The sequence below is a fragment of the Callithrix jacchus genome, chromosome 4, assembly GCF_049354715.1.
Source record: "Callithrix jacchus isolate 240 chromosome 4, calJac240_pri, whole genome shotgun sequence".
Classification (NCBI taxonomy): domain Eukaryota; kingdom Metazoa; phylum Chordata; class Mammalia; order Primates; family Cebidae; genus Callithrix; species Callithrix jacchus.
The window spans coordinates 7,834,919-7,856,082 of NC_133505.1; the positions used below are offsets into that span (position 1 = coordinate 7,834,919).

The following is a 21,164-nucleotide window of genomic DNA, read 5'->3' on the forward strand; positions in this document are numbered from 1 at the left end:
TCTTTTTTTCTTCCTCCTCCTTCTCATGCTCAGGTTCTCTCATCTTTAGGTCTGAATCACTCTTCTCTGAAGACTGGCACCATTTTGTACTAAGATATTACTGGTTTCATCATATCTAGTAATAGTCCAGACTTACTGGGGTTGCTATATCTGTATCCCAAAATTCCTAGAGGAAGAATCTTATTTCCCCAGCTGATTCAATGCACTGTGGTCAGGAGTGGAGTCACATAGTATGGATACAAGTCCTGAAAACAAACCTCCATCGATAGAGAATGACTTTCTCACCAAGATAGGCCATGGGTTGAGCACTGCTTAAAAGTTAACTACAACTTATTGTTATTATTATTATTTTTTTTTTTTTTTTGAGACGGAGTTTCGCTCTTGTTATCCAGGCTGGAGTGCAATGGCGCGATCTCAGCTCACCGCAACCTCTGCTTCCTGGGTTCAGGCAATTCTCCTGCCTCAGCCTCCTGAGTAGCTGGGATTATAGGCACACGCCACCACGCCCAGCTAATTTTTTGTATTTTTAGTAGAGATGGGGTTTCACCATGTTGACCAGGATGGTCTCGATCTCTTGACCTCATGATCTACCCGCCTTGGCCTCCCAAAGTGCTGGGATTACAGGCTTGAGCCACCGCACCCGGCCCAACTACAACTTATAATAATTCTACCTTGAATGCTCCTAACGGGATCATGGGGTGTGACATGACACTGTTACCTTTTGAGCAACCCAAACCTAAATTTACTGAGGTTGTTTCCTATAGCTGAGGTTTGTTTCCTATACCGGTATTTTGTGAGTGCTTCTTGAAATGTCCAAGAAGGTGTATTTCTGCACGAACAGGAGAACAGTGGGCAGGGACATGGAACTTGAGTCAATGTGAATATTTTTTATTTTTTTTCTTCCTTCTTCCCCCATGATCACTAGTCCCAGTTAGGTAAAGAGATTAATCCTACAAGGCGTTGTGTGATGCAAAGGCTATACATTATTGAAAACCATTCCTTTGGGAGTCTGTTCCTCACTGTGGTCTGCACCTAAGTAAATTTCAATGAGATTCTAATGTTCATACATAAGTAGAACCTTTAAGTGCCTGGAATCTCTTCTAACATATTTTTATCATGGAAATATGATGTAGGTGGTAGTATAAAGAAGCCCCTGAGCTTTGTCTTGTTATTTTTATTCTTAAATTATTCAAATTCCCCATATCAAAGCTGTTTAGCAGGTTATCAGAAAACGAAATTTTTAGCAACTTGAGTTACTTTGTGAAAATTATTAAGAAATAACTTGACTCCAACATTTCCACAGATTAGTTAGCATCCAGACTTAAAAAGTAATAATTCCAAATCACATCTAAATTAATTCAAATTTGTATTTATGAAGGTAACTCTAACTGCTCTAATAAATTCCCAAATATCAGTGGTTTATTACTTGCTCAAAAGTCCAAAATGGGTGTTCCTGATTGGTAGATGGCACTTCTCCATAATTATGGAGCTGATACCTTTCCACCCTGTGGCTCTACCATTTTTCACACAGCTTCTACAGTCACCGAAAAAATAACAGAGACTTGCAAATGGGAACTTTTTTAGGCCAAGCCTAGAGACCGCACAAATCACTTCCACATATACATATTCAACTGGCAGAAGTCATTCACACAGCTGGGCATAATTACTAGTATGGCCACATTTTGCCCAAGAGGAAATAAGAGTGGTGAAAACTCAAGTAGTCTTCTCCACGAAGCTTTTAGTAAAGTCTCTTATAGTGCTTATTCTTGATATCACTTACAATGAACAGGTATAACTTTATTTAATATAAACTGATTTGAAAATCATTCAGCAACAATAAAATCCAGTGTATAAATAAATTACAACAACAAAATGCATCTGATGCTATTTTGTTGTCTATAATACAAGCAAGCATTAAGTAACCTAAAATGCACATACATACACACACAGACACACACACCTACTTTGACATTTAGTTGAGAACTGGGTTTCAAACTATTAGGTGGTGTATGAGCATCCAAAGAGAAATAGATATAGTTTAGATATGAGGAAGCACTCTGCTATTTTCCTATCAATGCCACTTTTTAAAACTATTTTCTATGTTCTTTTTTGTATAAACAGAATACTACCAGAATTTGACAATAAAATATTTCATTCTTGAATAAAGTGATAAAATTTCCATGTTTATCATTTTTAGTTACCACTTTACAGATTAGTACATTCTGCTCAAATCTTTAGCATTCATTTTTTACACACTTTATATAAATTTATTAAAAAAATTAATCCTGTTTCCAATTGTTCTTGGTAATGAAAACTTTAGATTTTTCAGTTTCTAGTAGTTCTACTTGTTCTTGTATTTGTAGAAAATTATGGTAAAGAGTTAATTATGTAGGTTAGGGAAAAGAGTGTAAAAGGATGTATTTTTTTTTAATCATGTACAATCCCCTGGGATTATAATTGTACCTCTCATTATAGTCTCTAGAGGAAATGTTTATGGTTTGAATCATAGAAAAAGCTGTCATATGAAATCAGAACACCCAAGGAATAACACAATACCACAGAGTTAATATGACTGATGATATCATAGCTCATTTTTAACAGATGTCATGAAAAGAAAAATCAAGCTGCCATTCCACATACTAAGCCCTTGTTCATTTAACAGAAGACTTTTATAAGTAAATCATAATTAATGGTAAGTATTCATTGGGTTTGGAGATGGGCATTTGGATTACTTTTAGAATTTCAAAAGAAAAGCCATATGATAAAAATAAGAATTTCTAGAAAAGATACGTATATATACTTTTAATTCCCTGGGGCTATATTTGACCAAATATTTAATTTGACATTGGTGAATGGATTCTAGTTAGGAAAAGTTTCTTTTTAGAAATACAACCACATTTGTGGAACTCAAAAAGCCTCATATGCATCCAGTCTTAAAACAAGTTCTTCCATACCTGCCAAAGGAAATCCTACTTCCAGCTGTGCACTGACTGGTAGAGAGAGAGTCGGTGGTACTTTTTAATGATGTATGCATGTAAAAATAATCTGGAGAAAGTAAAGGAAATCAATTATATCTTAATTTTGTTAAAAAATATCAGTGGTTTCTTTGCTGAATCCAACCTTCTACTGAACCAGATTATTATTTTCTCTTAGCACACTGTAGTATGTGTTGAGCATCTCCAAAGGAGGATGAAGACGTCAGCTAACTGATAGAATTATCTATGAGATATATTGATTAGCAGCCATATGTCTTTCTCCTAGGAGGCTCTTCCCACTTTTGGAGATATGGACAAGGATGGTATTATACCAAGATTCCTACTCTAAAGTGATCCTGGGGAGGCAAGGCACTGTGGCCCACACCTGTAATCCCAGCACATTCAGAGGCCAAGGCAGGCACATCACTTGAGGCCAGGAGTTTGATCCCAGCCTAGACAAAATAGGAAGAATTCTGTCTCTATAAAAATCAACAACAACAACAACAAATTATTTTTAATTATCCAGGTGTGGTGACCCACCTGAAGTCCCAAGCTCCTTTTGAGACTGAGGTGGGAGGATCACTTGAGCCCAGGAGTTCAGGACTGCAGTGAGCTCCAACTGCACCAAGGTACTCCAGCTTGGGCAACAGAGTAATAAGACCCTGTCTCTTAAATAAATAAATACATATATAAATTCCAGAAAAGTAAGAAATCTCATATCAGGTAAAGGGCACTAGTTCCTCCTTAACCAAGCACCTGAGGAATTTCTTAGGTCTGAAGCATCATCCCCTCCCAGGTTTGATGATTAATGAACTGTCAGGCCCATGCAGGTTGGGTATGCTGAGAGCATGAACATATATGTCTCCCGTTTCAATTTAAAATATGAAACTCAGAAATTGTGTTTTGTTAAACACACATAATCATACACACACACACACACACACACACACACACACATACACTCAGAAAGAATTTCGTTTTCTTCCTTTTGAAGTGCCAGTAGAATATACAGTAGTACTCAATGACAGACAGTATTCATTTAGATGAACAAAGGGGAGTAAAAGCACTTTTGGGATTATGTCTCATTTTAAGTTGAAAATAGCATGATAAATAGAATGTAATTCTGAAAAGATTTTTGAGACTTGAATAGCTAACTCAAGTTTGTTTGTACTTTTGACTTTGTGATTTTGATAGTCTTTAGCAGGGTGAGCAAGATTTTTTTTCTGAAGGACCAGTACATGCTACAGACATTACAGGCCATAGGTTTTTGATGGAACTCCTTAAGTCTGCCATTGTAGCAAGAAAGCTGTAGACGACACGTAGATAAACAAATACAACTGTGTTCTAATACAACCACATTTTCTAAAACAAACTCAAATTCTGGATTACCATTCTTCGTTGTAACAAAAGGAGCAAAGCTACAAGCACACAGTAAAGACACTTTGTACTGGTCCTAGCTATGGTCAGATATGGTCCTTGGGCCACAGTTTGTCAACCTTTGGTCTTTTCAACCCTCATATCACCTATTAACTATCATTCCTTTTCTCACAGTTTCTTAGAGATTATTCTCAAATAACTCATAATTTTACCTTTTGATTTGGAGATAAAATATGTTTTTCTCCATTTGATATTAGAAATTTGGCCCACCTGCTAGATTGGACAGACCACAAGCTTATAATCTTCCCCGGGCCTTGTGGACACTGAGGGCCTGCAGGAACTGGGATATGAGTTCATCTGTCAATTTACAGCTAGAGAATGTAAAGCAAGAACAGGGAGTTTTGGTTCACCAGATGCTCTATTTAAAAGGACATTGTTGAGAGGTTTACTGTTCAGCACTGCTGGGACGGTCTTAAAAAAATGACCTCCTTTCCCTCAGCAAAGTCAACTCTGAAAAGGATGATGTCTACAAATGAGGTCTCATAAAAGAATATAATTAAACACTGATGCTCCTCAGAGTGAAAGAGCTTTGAGATAATGACTACAGTGGCACACACTGTACCAAGGAGAACAAGATGTCACAATTATATATTTGCAGGTTGATTTAATCTGACAGGATTCTTGTCAACAGTGAATTTGGTCTGTCTGTGCATAACAACACAGCTTATGTGTTCCACAAATGAAGCTCTGTTTATCTTTACTAAACTTACTCGTGTCAATTAGCAAACTTCTTAATCTAGCTGGACATTCTCATCAGTGGAGGTCCAGTATATGTGTTCATTTTCTCTGTCACAGTAAGTGTAAATCATCCTTTTTATCTAAATAAAGTCTTTTAAAAATTCTCTGTATAGATTTTTTTTCTTCATTATTTGATTTTTGAATGATATTCTCTCACTGCAAAGTTCTAATTACCCCATTTTTTCAAGTATCCTTAACAGCTAAATTAGCAGCTAGTAGATTTAGGTTGTCCCTCACAGTTAACCCAGGACACAGATAAACAGATTACATCAGGGGTTTGCAAACTATAACACTTGGGTCAAATCCAACCTACCACCTATTTTTTGTATGACCCATGAGCTAAGAATGACTTCTACATTTTTAAATAGTTGAAAAACAATAAAAAGGCAAATAATATTTTTGGATTCATGCAACTACATGAAATTCAGAGTTCAGTGTCCACAAATAAAGCTATATTGAAACACAAGCATGTTCATTTTTCAAATATATGGTCTATTGCTGCTGCTTTTGTGCTACATTTTTAAAAATATAACTATTATCTCCTTCCTTTTCTCTCTCCTCCCTCCCTCCCTCCCAGGCTGGAGTGTAATGCTATGATCCAGGCTCACTGCAACCTCCACCTTCCAGGTTCTAGCTATTCTTCTGCCTCAGCCTCCTGAGTAGCTGGGATTAAAGACACCTGCCACCATGCCCAGCTAATTGTTCTTGTTGTTGTAGATCCAGGGTTTCACCATGTTGGCCAGGCTGGTTTCAAACTCCTGACCTCAAGTGATCCACCCACCTCAGCCTCCCAAAGTGCTAGGATTACAGGCATGTGCCACTGTGCCTGGCCCTCCTTCCCTTTTTAATTCCTATTTTCACCTTCACTTTAGGGTTTTGGAAGTATTCTAGGATAGTGGTGGGAGCTCAGCCCTAGAGGCCCACTTTTGTGTATGACAGTGTACCTTAATATATTTTTATCTCCACCTATGAAATGTAGAAGTCAGCCTACATACTCATTAATCAAAATGTCCAACAGTTCTACAGCACTTTAAAATGTATGAAGTGCTGTCACATGCACTGTCTCATCTGATCTGACATACTGGTACCATTTCCTTTACTTGAAAGAGATGGTACCTGAGGTTCAGATACATTAACTGACTCTCCAAAATTAATGTAACTCTATAGGCAGAGCAAGATGGCAGAACAGAAGCTTATACCATTCATTGCCCCCCACCCCCACTGCCACCACTGGAAGACCAAATTTTAGCAATTAACAGCATAAAGAAAAGCACCATTACAAGAAAAAAAATCAGGTGAGTAATCACAGTACTTGGTTTTAACTTTATATTATGGAGAAAGGCACTAAAGAGGGCCGGAGACAGAGTCTAGAATCACCAATAGTACCACTCCCCCATTCTCTGCCAGCAGCCATGCAGCATGGAGAGAGAATCTGTGCACTTTGGCGAGAGAACTGACAGCGACTGGGGCAGTTTACATTGAAGTCAGTGCTGCCCCGTCATGGCAAAGAATAAAGCCATGCTGGTCTCCTCCAGTGCCTGCACACAGGGAACATCTGGACCACCCCCAGCCAGGGGTGAATCTTTCAGCCTAACGGTGGGAACTTGAGTTTCTTGGCAAGCCTCATCAATGTGGGATGAAGTGGAGTCATAGGTAAACATGAAAGGCAGTCTTGGACTCATGGACTGCAATTCCTAGTGCTAGGCTTGGTTCAGAGCCAGTGAACTAAGGTGGCATGTGACCTAGCGAGGCAGAAGCTGGTGCAGCTAAGGAACTGCTTGCACCATCCCTCCCCCAACCTGAAGCAACACAGCTGGAAACAACAAAAGTGTCTCCTTCTTTCTGCTCAAGAGGAGGAGACCTAAGGGTCAAGAGGTCATTGTCCTGAATCTCAGACACCAGCCACAGTAGGATAGGGCACTGGGCAAAATCACGAGGCCCCCATTCCAGGCCCTAACTCCTGGATGACATTTCTAGACACACCTTGGGCCAAAAGGGAACCTGCTGTCTTGAAGGGAAGGGCCGGTCCTGGCAGGATTTATCACCTGCTGACTAAAAAGCCCCTGGGCCCTGATTAAACAGTAACAATACCCAGGGAGTACACCATGGGCCTCCGGCTCTGAGACACGCTGGCTTCAGGGTGACCCAGCACATTCTCAGCTATGGTGGCTACAGTGAAAGACTCCTGTTTGAGACAAGCAGAGGGAAAAGTAAAGGGAACTTTGTCTTGTATCCTAGGACCCAGCTCAACCACAGCTGGGTAGAGCAACAAGTAGGCTTTTTGGGTCCCCAAGTCCAAGCCTAGGCTCTTGTACAGCATTTTTAGACTTGCCCTGGGCCAGAAGGGAGTTCACTGTCCTGAAGGGTGAGTCCCAAGCTGTCAGCATTCTCCATAAGCTGATGAATGAGCCCTTGGGCTTTAAGTGAACATTAGCAGTGGACCAGTGATGGTGGTGACCACAGGGAGAGGTTCCTCTGCCTATGAAAGGGGAAGGAAGAGTGAGAACTTTGCATGGTGGTTTGAGCTTAGCTGCAGTAGAATAGAATATCACGTAAATTGCTAAGGTATTTCATTCTAATCCTTGGCTCTCAGCGACTTACCCAGGGCCTGAAGAAACTCACTACCCTGAAGGGAATTCAACAATACATTAAAAAGATCATTCATCACAACCAAATCAGATTTACTGAGGGATGCAAGGATGGTTCAACATGCACACATCAATGAATGTGATACATTATATCAAGAGAATGAAGAACTAAAATCCATATAATCATTTCAATTAAAGCTAAAAAGTATTTGATACAATTCAGCATCCCTTCATGATAAGAATTCCCAAAAATCTGGGTATAGAATGAGCATCTCAACATAATAAAAGCCATATATGATAAACCCACAGCTAGTATCATACTGAATGGGGAAAAACTGAAAACCTTTTATCTTAGATCTGAAACATGACAAGGATGCCCACTATCACCACTGTTATTCAACACAGTAGTGGAAGTCCTAGCTACAGCAATCAGACAAGAGAAAGATATAAAGGGCATCCAAATTGGAAATGAAGAAGTTAATTTATCTGTATTTGCAGATGATATAATCTTATATTTGGAAAAAGCTAAAGATGCCACCAAAAACTATTAAACTAATAAAAAATTTAGCAAAGTTGCAGGATACAAAATCAACATGCAAACATCAGTAGTACTGTTATATACTAACAATGAAAAACCTGAAAAAGAAATTAAAAAATACTCTCACCATAGCCACAGTAAAATTAAATGCATAGAAATTCACTTAATGAAGGAGGTGAGAGATCTGTACAATAAAAGCTATAAAATGCTGCCGAAAGAAACTGAAGAGAACATACACACAAAACGGAAAGATATTCCATGTTCATGGATTGGAAGAATCATTAATATTAAAATGTCCACACTACCCAAAGCAATCTAGTGATTCAATGCAATTCATATCAAAACACTAATGACATGCTTCCCAGAAATAGAAAAAACAATCCTAAAATTCATATGGAACCACCAAAGATCCAAAATAGCCAAAACTATTGTAAGCAAAAAGAAAAAAAAAGTGGAGGAATCATATTGCCTGACCTCAAATTATACTACAGAGCTCTGAAAGAACAAGCAAACAACCAGCATGGTACTGGCAAAAAAACAGACTCGCAAACCAATGGAACAGAATAGAGAACCTGGAAACAAATCCACGCATCTACAGTAAACTCGTTTTTGACAAGGGTACCAAGAATATACGCTGGGGAAAAGACAGTCTCTTCAATAAGTGGTGCTGAGAAAACAGGATATCCATATGCAGAAGAATCAAACTAGACCCCTATCTCTTGCCTTATAAGAAATTCAAATCAAAATGTTTTAAAAACTTAATCTAAGACCTCAAACTATAAAACTACTATAAGAAACCATTGGGGAAACTCTCTAGGACACTGATCTGAACAAAAATTTCTTCAGTAATACCCACAAGCACAGACAACCAAAGCATAAATGAACAAATTGGATGATATCAAGTTAAAAACCTTCTGCACAACAAAGGAATCAATAAGGAGAAGAGACAACCCACAGAATGGGAGAAAATATTTGCAAACTACCCATCTAACAAGGGATTAAGAGCCAGAACATAAAAGGAACTCAAAAATTCTATAGGAAAAAATCTAGCAATCTAATTTAAAATTTGGGCAAAAGATTTGAATAGACATTTCTCAAAAGAAGACATATAAATGGCAAGCAGGCATATGAAAAGGTGCTCAACATCATTGATCATAAGAGAAATGCAAATCAAAACTACCATGAGTTTTGATCTGCATATATCACCCAGTTAAAATGGCTTTTATCCAAAAGTCAGGCAATAACAAATGCTGGCCAGTATGTGGAGAAAAGGAAACCCCCGTATACTCTCTGTGGGAATGTAAATTAGTACAAACACTAACAAGAATAGTTTGGAGGTTCCTAAAAAATCTAAAAATAGAGCTATATGATCCAATCATCCCACTACTTGGTATATACCTCAAAGAAAGTAAGTCAGTATATCAAAGAGATATCTGCGTTCCCATGTTTGCTGCAGCACTGTTTGCAATAGCCAAGAAGTGGAAGTAACCTAAGTGTCCATCAACAGACAAATGGATAAAGAAAATGTGATACTTACACACAATGGAGTATTCAGCCATAAAAAAGAATGAGATTCTGTCATTTGCAACAACATAGATAGAAATGGACATCATTAAGTTAAGTTAAAATAGCCAAGCATAGAAAAACAAACATTGCATGTACTCACCCATTTGTGGAATCTAAAAATCAAAACAATTGAACTCATGGAGACAGAGAATACAAGGATGGTTACCAGAGGCTGGGAAAGGTAGGAGGAGATTTAGAGGGTTGGAGGGGCACAAGGTTGGTTAATGGTTTAAAAAAATTAGAAAGAATAAATAAAACCTAGTATTTGATAGCAAAAGAGAGGGACTATAGCCAATAATAATTTAATTGTACATTCTAAAACAACTTTTTGAGTATAATTAGAACACAAAACAAAGGATAAATGTTTGAGGGGATGGATACCCAATTTTTCATGATCTGATTATTATGCATTGCATGTCTCTACCAAAATATCTCAGGTACCGAATAAATATATACACCTACCATGTACCCACAAAAAGAAAAAAAAATTTAAAAATTAAGTTATATAATAAATGGTGGAGAGTGGATTATAAATCTGATTCCAAGCCTTAAGTAATTTCTGCATTACCACCCTGTCTTAGAGAGTACTACAAACAAAAATTTTGTAACAGTTATTCTTGTTTTGAAATCATGCACAAAACTCCTATGAAACAGACCTGAAGAAAACAACTTCTGCCATTCCTATCACCCCAACATAAAACAAGTAAGAACTGTAGGCGGGGCTTCCCTTCTTCACACTGAGTAGAATACAGCAATGATGCTGTAGTGTCATAGTCACAGTCATTCATACATCAAAGAAGGAGAATAAGCAACACTTGAAACTTACAGTTATAATCTTTATAAGATTTAGGTTATAAAATAACCAGCCTCCTTTATTTCATCCTTGGCCCCATAATACCATTCCCAAACAGAAGCCAGAGTGAGCTTTTAAAAAATCCAAATCATATCGTTAAAATAAATCCAAATTCTTGCAAGGCTGTATTTTGTCTTCCCCTCTCACCCCACCCTGTTCTCTCCAACTCATTTACCACATTCCTTATTATTCAACCCACTCTTAATACAATGGTTTTCTGCATTCCCTGGTCATGACAACTCATTTCTGTGTTTGCCTCTTCTGGGGCCTGAGCATTATCACTTGAGATCTCAGGACTGATGTCTTCCCATCATCACACCTCTACTCAGATGACAACTTCTCTTCAAAGACACTTTTCTCGACTACCTGCACCCATGTCTCTCTACCCTAATACTCTGATTTATTTCTTGTTATCACCATCTCATTCTAAATCATTCATTTATTGATACAGTTCTTTAATATCTGTCTCCCTCCGCTTGCATGCAAGGTCATTTGGCACAAAGACCTTGCCTATCTGTTTCACCAACATATAGACTACTGCATGGCACATGATACACACTCAAATACATCAACATTGTGTGGAGAAATGAGCAAAATATATGTGGCCTTTGAAATAAAATGTCCCCATTTTCTGATATAGCCTAGTTGCTAAGGCAAGGAATGTTACTTCAACTACAAGGTGTAATATGAAAGATCTGTCAATAGTAGTATAAGAAATATACAGAATAATAAGTATAATCAAGAGTTCAGTCTGGAAAGAATAATAATTTCTAAATTCTGTAGGAATGCAAATTGTTTGTGGGCACTATAGACATTTTCACTTGTAAACGTATTATTTCCACTCTGTCCACTTCAAGCCTCAGCTTTTCAGTGTTGTGGCATCTCGTGATTTCAGGGCACCTGGGGATTATTAGATGTCTAAGCTTCTAAACTGTCACTTTTTGAAGCTAGAGCATGTAATTATCTGAGCAGAAAGCTGAGAAGCCCCATTTAATCAGCTACTACTATGGTTAAACTCCTTCGAGGCAAACACATTTCGACTGACCCAAAATATTAATAGTTAGTTCTGAGTATATTAACTATTCAAAGTCATCAGTGGCTAGTGGAAGTATTTAAAATTCTGTTTTTCTTCTGTGGTGTGTGTGCGTGTGTGCAGATTAAAAATGGTCCTACTTTAAATGACAGCATTGTTAGATAAACTGAAGCCCTTGAAGCTGGTTCTTAGAAGAGCCAGAACTGAATGGAGCCAAACTCATTTACAAAACTATCTTTTATTTTAAGAAAATACAATGATCAAATTCTGTGACAGTAAAGAGGAAGGGTGTTGTTTAGTAATGAATGGCTTAGTTCTACGGTATATATGAGGATAGAGTTGAATTATGCTGGAGACATGGTGATTTAATGAACCACGGAAAGCACATTTACTTCAAGGGGACAGAATGTACTGAGTGTATTTCATCGGGAACCTTAGAAAGGATACTTTTGAAAATACTCCAAATTGACTATTACAGTGGGATCGGGTTAGAGAGGAGAGGTGTGTATTTGAAACAGTCAATTTGGAGTTGATTGCTAAGAAAATTTGCAGCTTACATGATTTTATGCATTTTTCTGTTGAGATTAGTCTAAGGCATAACTGTGAATTTAGTCTTGGAAATATTTCCTACATGTTCTTCCTATGCCTCTGATTTTCTCATTGGTAACACCCATTCTCACCCCATCCATATCATTTATATATTTATTCTTCACCTACTAATCTTTGACAATATCTCACTTGTCCCTCTTTTCTACATAAATTATTCTTCCTTCTACCATTAAAATTTCCCATCCCATAATACCTGGAACTTGAGCATTGCCATTGTTCACTGAAATCAAGTACTTATTTTTATCAAAAATCATTTCTTAAGTGCATGTGCATAAGAGGATACTAGGTATCATACATGGAATAGAGAACCATCAGACACACGATCTCTTCGCATGTTTCTTAAAGTCACTGCTAATTATCCTGGAGGAGATAATATAGTTCTTATCAATGAGTAAATGGCTTATAACAAACAGCAGAAAAAATATATATATAGAGAGAGAGAGAGAAAGGGAGGGAGGGAGGGAGAGGGAGAGGGAGAGGGAGAGAGGCATGGAATTTTAAAAGAAATAAATGCTTCTGTAATGGGAAAAGTTGAGCTTTGCTTTTTTTTTTTTTTTTTGAGACCAAGTCTCCCTCTGCTACCCAAGCTGGAGTGTACTGGTGCGATCTCGGCTCACTGCAACCTCTGCCTTCCGAGTTCAAGCGATTCTCCTGCCTCAGACTCCTGAGTAGCTGAGACTACAGGTGTGCACCACCATGCCCGGCTAGTTTTTGTATTTTTAGTAGAAACAAAGTTTCATCATGTTGGTCAGGCTGATCTCAAACTACTAACCTTGTGACCGCCCACCTTCACTTCCCAAAGTGCTGGGATTACAGGCATAAGCCACTGTGTCCAACCAAAAGTTAAGCTTCTACTACATGCAAGTGGACAAACTAAACTGGGGAAAGAGATAATTTTCACACTAGTTGCAAGTATTGTACAGGTATTTGCCTCATCCTGCTTAAGTGTGGACTGACTACTAAATAACCAAATTAAGCAACTATAACTAGAGGTAGTAACTGGATAATGGCCTTCCCCTGACAACTGAATGCATGGGCTCAGGTATTTATGCACAAAGTAGAAGGCCTTTTTAAGTAGCAAGAATCCAATTCCATTGTCATTATTACCATTGTGCCAAATGACTTGTAAAATAAAATAAATGAGATCTACAGCACCTAGCAAGCTAAGACAATCCCCAATTCATCATTCCCCTGCAAAACTGCACTCTGATGGTCTCGAAATGAGGGTGAGAGAGAGGATTAGTTCTGACCTTCCACTGATCAGAACAAAGCGTTATTCTTGATCTCACTTCGCTGGTTTCTGACTAGCATAGCATTGTTTTGTATTGTCTTATTTTTCTCTCTTCATAAATCAAAGTTATCATCCAAAGAGCCACAGGATCTGCTGTCTTGCTGGAGTTTTACACAGAAAACTCCTTTTGTGATTATTAGAATGATTTGTACCTGAATAAACAGGCACATATTAGGCTCCAGATGGAAACTGTTAATTTCATACCACCTCCACAAAACCACATAGCAATGGGTTTTGGGCAGCGTTTGAGAAATGTGTCACCCAGTCATCCCTGTAGAACTTCATATTCCATATCTACCTTGCATGACTGGCACGTTGCGTCAGAAAAGTAGCAAGTTTAAGTAAGTGAGGAGAGAAATGCACAGCACAGATTTTTTTTAAACATATACCAAATGTTGAGAAACTCCAATGATAGGTCTTGACTTCTGCAAAAGCAGCTTTAAGATGTTCGAAATAGCCCCTTCACCTTTATTTCATGGTGTGAACCTGAGAAAAGTATGTAGTCTGTGGAAAGGATCCAAAGCATGTATAATATTATTTTCATAATGGCACCACATGCTGCTAGGATTATTTAAAGTCACTCATATATGTAAATCAGAGTAAAACTTAAACATTACAGTACTATTTTTTTACCTACCTTGGCGTAAAGCCACAGTTGTCCTTCTTTAGGGAAATCTGCTCATCATTACAAAGTAGCCATGCCAGGATGAATGCATTCTTCCCCAAAGCATCTGAATTTGGGCTGAATTATGCCTGCATCCTGTACAGTCTAGTTGAAAAGGTAGAGGCTTTGGATTCAGACAAATCTGATGGTGAATTTGGGCTGAATATTACCTACATCCAGGGTGATTTAGTTAAAAAACTAGAAGCTCTGAATTTAGACATATCTGATTGTGAATCCTGGACCACAGTTCACTACTTGGGAGACTCGGGCAAGTCACCTAAAATCACTGATCCTCAGATTTCCCATCTATAACAGCAATAATATTTAGATATTGAGGGCTTCTATTCTTGCTTGGGGGATTGTTTGCTATATGCCAGGCAACGTGCTCAGTACTTGACATACATTGTGCTGATAAGTATTCAAAGTAACACCAGGTATTAGCCACTTTTAGGACACTGATATTCTGAAGGGTGAGTTATCTTGAATAGTCTTACAACAGGTATGACTCCAAAGCGTGTGCCCTATCCATTGCTGCCAGGGAATTAGGGAGAAAGTGACTCACAGGCACTCCCTGAATGGCCTCCGCAATGGGGTGGTGATTCTTCCACTGCCTCTGCTGCTCTTCTGGCACGGAACAATAGCTACGTAAAGCAAGACTGAGACCTACTTCTTGTGTAACTTCTTTCCCTTCCCTGCTCTTGATGGTTGCCATGATTCTTTTACAAAATACAAAACCTAGATGCTGACTTTGTCTTGCCTGAGTTTCTTGGCTTAGGGTAAAACTAAGTTGTGTCTTCATCGCCTGTGAGTTCTGAACCACTGCACCTTGACCTTTAGCTCCTCCCTACTGGAGACTAGAATTCTTGTCTATCTATATCCTATAGAACTGTAAGTGCTCTATCTCCATTTGATAAAGTTGAATACCATCAACTTTAAAGTTTGTCAAGTTTTTTTTTTTTTAATCTCCCCATACCTTCCTGCTTTAACTAACCTTCTCTGTTATAAACCTGGTTGGAACTATAACACCTACCTGAATTTCCCTGCCTTTCTAACACGTGTGTGTGTGTGATCATCCACTTGTTTAGAGAACTCTTATTCCTATCCTCCTCACTTCCACAGCTTCCAGAAAACTGACAGACATAGCAGGCTGCCATGCTGTGTTAATACCCAATCCCAGAGCATATGGTGCCCTACAAAATACCCTAAGGCTTACAAATGGATTATTTTCTTTTCAATCAACAAGCCCTAGTGGTGGCAAACACAATATATCTGTAACATCACTTATGAAGGCCTGTGGAAAGGTAAAAAATATATATACATTATTCTCCTTTTTTAAAATTATGAACATCTTGAATACATACAAGAATTTCTATTTCTTTGACTTGCTGGTTAAATTGTATTTAAAAGAACTTGTGCTACAAAAGAAAAATGGTATCATCAAAATGAAACATAAGAGAAAAAATAATTGGGCCTTTTATGCCTGTGAAGGTCAAATTGTTTTTTTCGAAACCATATACCTAAGTGTTATTCAAAAACCACAGGCTTCAGGGTCAGTTCTGTCTTTTTTTTTCTCAGTACAAAATATTTCACTGAAAATGTGAAGACAGATCGATAATCCAATGTTTTTATTAATTTTATCTAACTCAAGTATATAGTATCACATTTTTCACAAAAAGCTGGGAGAAGGATCTATGGTACACAGGTCTCCATAATACACACACACTTTTAAAAAATCAACTGCTTTTAAAAAAATCTGTTGAGTCTTATTCATGCACAGCCTCTTTTGGGCAAGACATCCTCCTGCCTGAATCTGTGGGGGTGGTGGGTGACGGCTGCAGCCTCAGACTGTGGAAAACTACCCTGGGTCACAGATGTCTCAGATGGGAGAGTGGGTGGGCAGCCTCTGTACTTAAAATTACAGAAGAATTTACAGGGTAATTTTTTTCAGAATAAATAATCTGAAACCGGTTATTAATCCGAAGGACTATAAATCAAGAAGAGAAACCATGATGCAATCCGAAGCTAATCAGGGACCCAAGGGAGCCAAAATAAGAAAATCTGAAGCAGACTCAAGGAGAACAAGCCTAGAATTCCAGGAGCAAGAACTCAGGCATGTGTGGCTGGTTTATGTACAGCTCTGGTGGACTTTGTAATTTTTATGAAGCTAATTAGAGGCCTATAGGAAATAAACACATATCCCAGTGCTAAGCACTGTTGGAAATATATAAATGCACTATGGTCCTACCTTAACAGAAAGAGCAAAACCATCCACTTATATTGCAAATGCCTATTAGACCAGGGTATTTTTCCCTCCCCGCGGAGCCAAAACAGCACCTTCAGATCCTTCTCAACAGGGTGCCTCAGGTACTGACTGCCAGTCATTGGAGGTGACATGTCAAGTGAAAGTGACTTACCACCTCTGCTTAAAAAGCTTATACCTAACTAGAGGGACAGTACAACATCAGTATATCACTGCAAGCCACAGCAGCACATGGTAAGTTGTTTGAAAGTAACGTAACAATAAAATATGTTTAGAGAACACTGATGACAGCAGAAGGCTTCATGGATGGGGTGGGCTTTGAGCATCCAAACAGTGGCCAAGAAAGCACATCTAAAGCCTAAGAGTAGAGCAAGACACTTAACAGTTGTTTTGCATGACCGTAACACTGTATCATTTGGGCTTGGATTTTACATGGCTGCTAGATGTGCTGTCATGTTTTAAATCGAAAGGGAGAAAACTTTCCAATAAATAAAGAGGATAATTAAAATATTTGTGTATCCATGAGAATGATATATAGTCTGAAAATATAGTATTGACAGATGAGCTCCAGGATTTGCTAATTCGCTATTTCTAAATGTAGGCACTATTATTTATGAGAATACTGATTCTTTGTTATGGTGTTACATAATCAAATATTTCTATGATTTAAAAATAACAAAGTACTGGTCTCATAAAACAAAGTAAGTCACATAAGTAATTAAATTTATAGTAGATGCTTTATTTGTGGGGCATTTGTATGTGATTATAACTGAATCATCGGCTTTCATTTCACATGTGAAATGAGTGCGCTATTCACTTAAATGCATTTGTCTTTGAAGTTAAGGAAAAGGTAAGAGCCAATGAAACCTAAATTTTGAATTTGTAGGTAGATAAATACATGTTTTTTCAAGCACATGATGACTTGTTTTTCAAATTAAGCTTCATATACAATGGATAAAATTCTCTAAAGGCCAGAAAAAAAGTAAATTCCAGCAAATCCTGGTACTTCCTCATAGTGTCCACTCTTTTTTAAGAAAATTCAGTTAGAAAACTTTAGGAGTAGATTGAGGCTCAATCCCAGTATACCACTCACATTTCTAGAAAATATCTTTTACTTGTTTTTTGTTTTTTCCTTTTTTGTCCATGGGAAAACCATTTGGTGAAAGACTAGAATCATTCCACTTAGAACAGAGAGTTTTTGGAACTCTAATACACTTGTGGTTTAAACCACATACTGTCATCGTAAATTGTTTCTTAAGGCTGTTTGTCAATTTGTCAAGGTTGCCATAATAAATGACCACAAACTGTGTGGCTTGAAACAACAGAAATTTATTCTTTCACAGTTGTGGAGCCAGAAATCCAAAAGCAAAGTGATGGCAAGATTCGTTTCTTTTGGACTCTGAGAGAGGATCTGTTCCTTGTCCCTTCCAGCTTCTGGTGGCTCCAGGAGTTCCTCAGTTTGTGGCCACATCACTCTAATCTCTACCCCATCATGGGGCATTCTCCTCTGTATTCCATCTTCTCCCCTTCTCTTCTCTCCCGTTCTCTTCTCTTTCCTCTCCCACCCCCTCCTTCCCCTCCCCCTCTCCTCCCCTCCCCTCCTCTTCTCTTTTCTTGTACTTGTTGGATTTAGGGTTCATGCTAATGAAGGATAATCTTATCTCAATATCCTTAACCTCCACAGACTCTATTCTAAATGAGGTCACATGCCCAAATAAGGATCATTCATAGATTGTCGGTGGACATATCTTTTGGGGGACCATCAATCAACCCACTCATTCATTTTCTATTATTTTCCTTGTTATCCACATTGTAGAAACAGCTGATTCCGCCCATTTTAAAATAATTTTAATTTAAATAAAAAATAATCTGTGACTCAGCACAGTGAAATTTTACACTCTTCTTATATATTAGTCTCCTCTTACTTTGTTTGGTTTTGGTAGTTTGCATAAATTCTATGCATCTTCCACCTGACAATAGGATTGTTCTAAATCCACCGAAAGCTTAATTTCATTTTATTCTTAAAATTTTCAAATATCACATTCCATTTGAAAGAAAACAGGAAATAGCCATCTATTTATTTACTTTCAATTAATTAATTATTTTCATTATATGTTCTCCCAGAATACAATAATCCATCTATTGTACTGTCAGTAAGTTATGAAAATATTTCAATACTAGGAGGTATTGTTAAAGTAAAATGTCCAGGCTTTAGCCAGAGATTGTTCTGCCAAGAATTCATAGCTCATGCTTTAATACTTTCAATCTATTTGATTTAAACAAGGCCCTCCATCTTTCTTAGCCCATGCTTTCTCACCTGTAAAATGAAGACACTAATACTTCCTATGCCTGTTTGTAATAAGGATTGGACATAATATAAGTAAACCACCCAGTGCAAAGCCTAGCACAGAGTATTTACTTTGTAAATACATTGATATTTATTACTTATTACAGACTTTTTCTATAAAGCAAAATATAAAAGTTAATTTTAATATGTAGCTCATTCGTTTAATTCACTTAAATGCTGAACTGACTGGCATCTGCTGTAAAGTAGGTTTGGAAGGTATGGTGTAACTTCGGATTCCAAGGTTCAGAGTTGTGTCCTAACAATTTTCCTTACTCAATCTGCTGCCCTAACCTCCGCTTTTGATCTGTCAGGCAGGTCCACACTCTGTCTGAAAACAGATTCTCTTTGCCTTTGGTCTTGTTCATGATGTTTGACCACTTGGAAAGAGTCTCCCTTTCTTCTCCGCTATCCATACCTGCCCACTGTTTATGGTCATTTGTTTCATTTGAAGGCTCTTCTCATACTTATGATTAAATGTATGCTCCGCTTTGGAATTCTGAAGTGCTTACTGTTTAAACTCATTTTGACATCTGAGGTATACCACGTTGCCTAGAGCTAGTCTTGGTGTTGAAAATTATTAAATGTATCATAAGGCCAAAAATTCTAATTAAGTGTCTTAATGTTTACGGGTTGCATTCTAAACTTCATTAAGTTGTTCTTGCAGGTTCAAGCCTTCAGAATGTTTGTTTTCTTTAAATAAATTAAACTTCAAGCTCCCACCATCCAGACGAGTGGGAAATTCAACTCTGGCAATTACTGAGGCTTCCTCTCTCATGTTCACTCAGTCAATCATCCAGAGATTTTATATGGAGATTTTTAGATGGAAGACAAATATTTGTCACTATCAGTCCTTGACCCATCCTAGTTACACCTGGAAAACCATTATCCATGCCTGCACAGCTTTGAAATCTACAAGTTCCCATGTCAAGTAGGACAGGGGGTTTTCTATGACTGGGCGCTCCAGTCACTAGAGTTCAGTGTAGCTCTTTCCTAGAATCCAGTAACCATTTTGATTTGTAAGAATGTAAATATTGAATCCCGAAACCTCACGGATCTCAGAAACCACCACCTTTTCCTTTAGTTTGGAAAAATACTTTCTCAGTCTATTTCCACTCTCTCCCTTTAAAGACGTCTACCTCTCCCTTCCCTACATAGTCAGTAAAATTTCTTCACTGACTTAGATTTACAAATGGCAGGAAAAAAATCTATCTTCAGTAATCTTCTGCTTTGACCCTACCTCCCTACCCTAGATAAGTCACACTACTTAAGTGTAAACATGTCCTGGGAGATCATGTAATTTAATGTTTAAGTAATTTTTTCTTTCCACCTGCAAGTACATAAGAATAGGCCCAGTGGTTCATGCCTGTAACCCAAGCACTTTGGGAGGCCAAGGCAGGTGGATCACGAGGTCAAGAGATCAAGATCATCCCACCCAACATGGTGAAACCCTATTTCTGCTAAAAATACAAAAATTAGCTGGGTATAATGGCTCACACCTGTAATCCCAGCTACTTGGGAGGTTGAGGCAGGAGAATAACTTGAACCCAGGAGGTGGAGGTTGCAGTAAGCCGAGATCATGCCACTGCACCACAGCCTGGCAACAAAGTGAGACTGTCCAAAAAAAAAAAAAACTTGTGAAGTATACCTATCCACGATCAGTGTCTATGTGACAGCCTGAGGAACCTATTGAAAAGTAAATTATTTCGACAAAAGAATTTGAAACAAAGGTTGGCTGTGCGGGGTATGACTCTAATCATATTTTCATATGATAAGAAGATGAATGGGAGTGAGTTACACTCATAGTATTTGTCACTCTCACATGTTAAGATGTGTCCTCTAATTTGGTGCCCAGATCTGAGAATTAGAATGAGAAGCACCTGAAAGTGAAAACCGAAAGAGGGCTACTTCCCCCGTAAGCTACTACACGCACATGGCAATACTGCTTTAGGACTCGTTTAGTGTCGCTGAGGGAAAACATGAGTTTAGAATACTGAAGGCTTTGAATAACAAAGCATGACTTTGGTCCATGGAGATTTTGGCACAACGGTATGAAAACATGCCTTAGACATGGGAGCATCTTCACTAAGCACACCATGGTAACACCTCCTGCAGCCAAGACCTTGTGGACACATGGGAACCTGGTAACCCATATGGTGTTGGGTAACCTCCCAGGGCTCTGTTGCAATGGGAATATGTGCCAATGACAGACAGGTAACTATGGTAACTTGAGTAATAATGAACCCACATTCATGCTCATTGAATACT

The 21,164-nt window shown here is 38.1% G+C and overlaps 1 protein-coding gene across 5 annotated transcripts in view; it reads right to left on the reverse strand.

The window, feature by feature from the left end:
- Positions 1 to 21,164, reverse strand: part of LOC144582011 (uncharacterized) — a 449,998-nt gene that overhangs the window by 423,935 nt on the left and 4,899 nt on the right. The gene's annotated exons all lie outside the window — the stretch shown is intronic.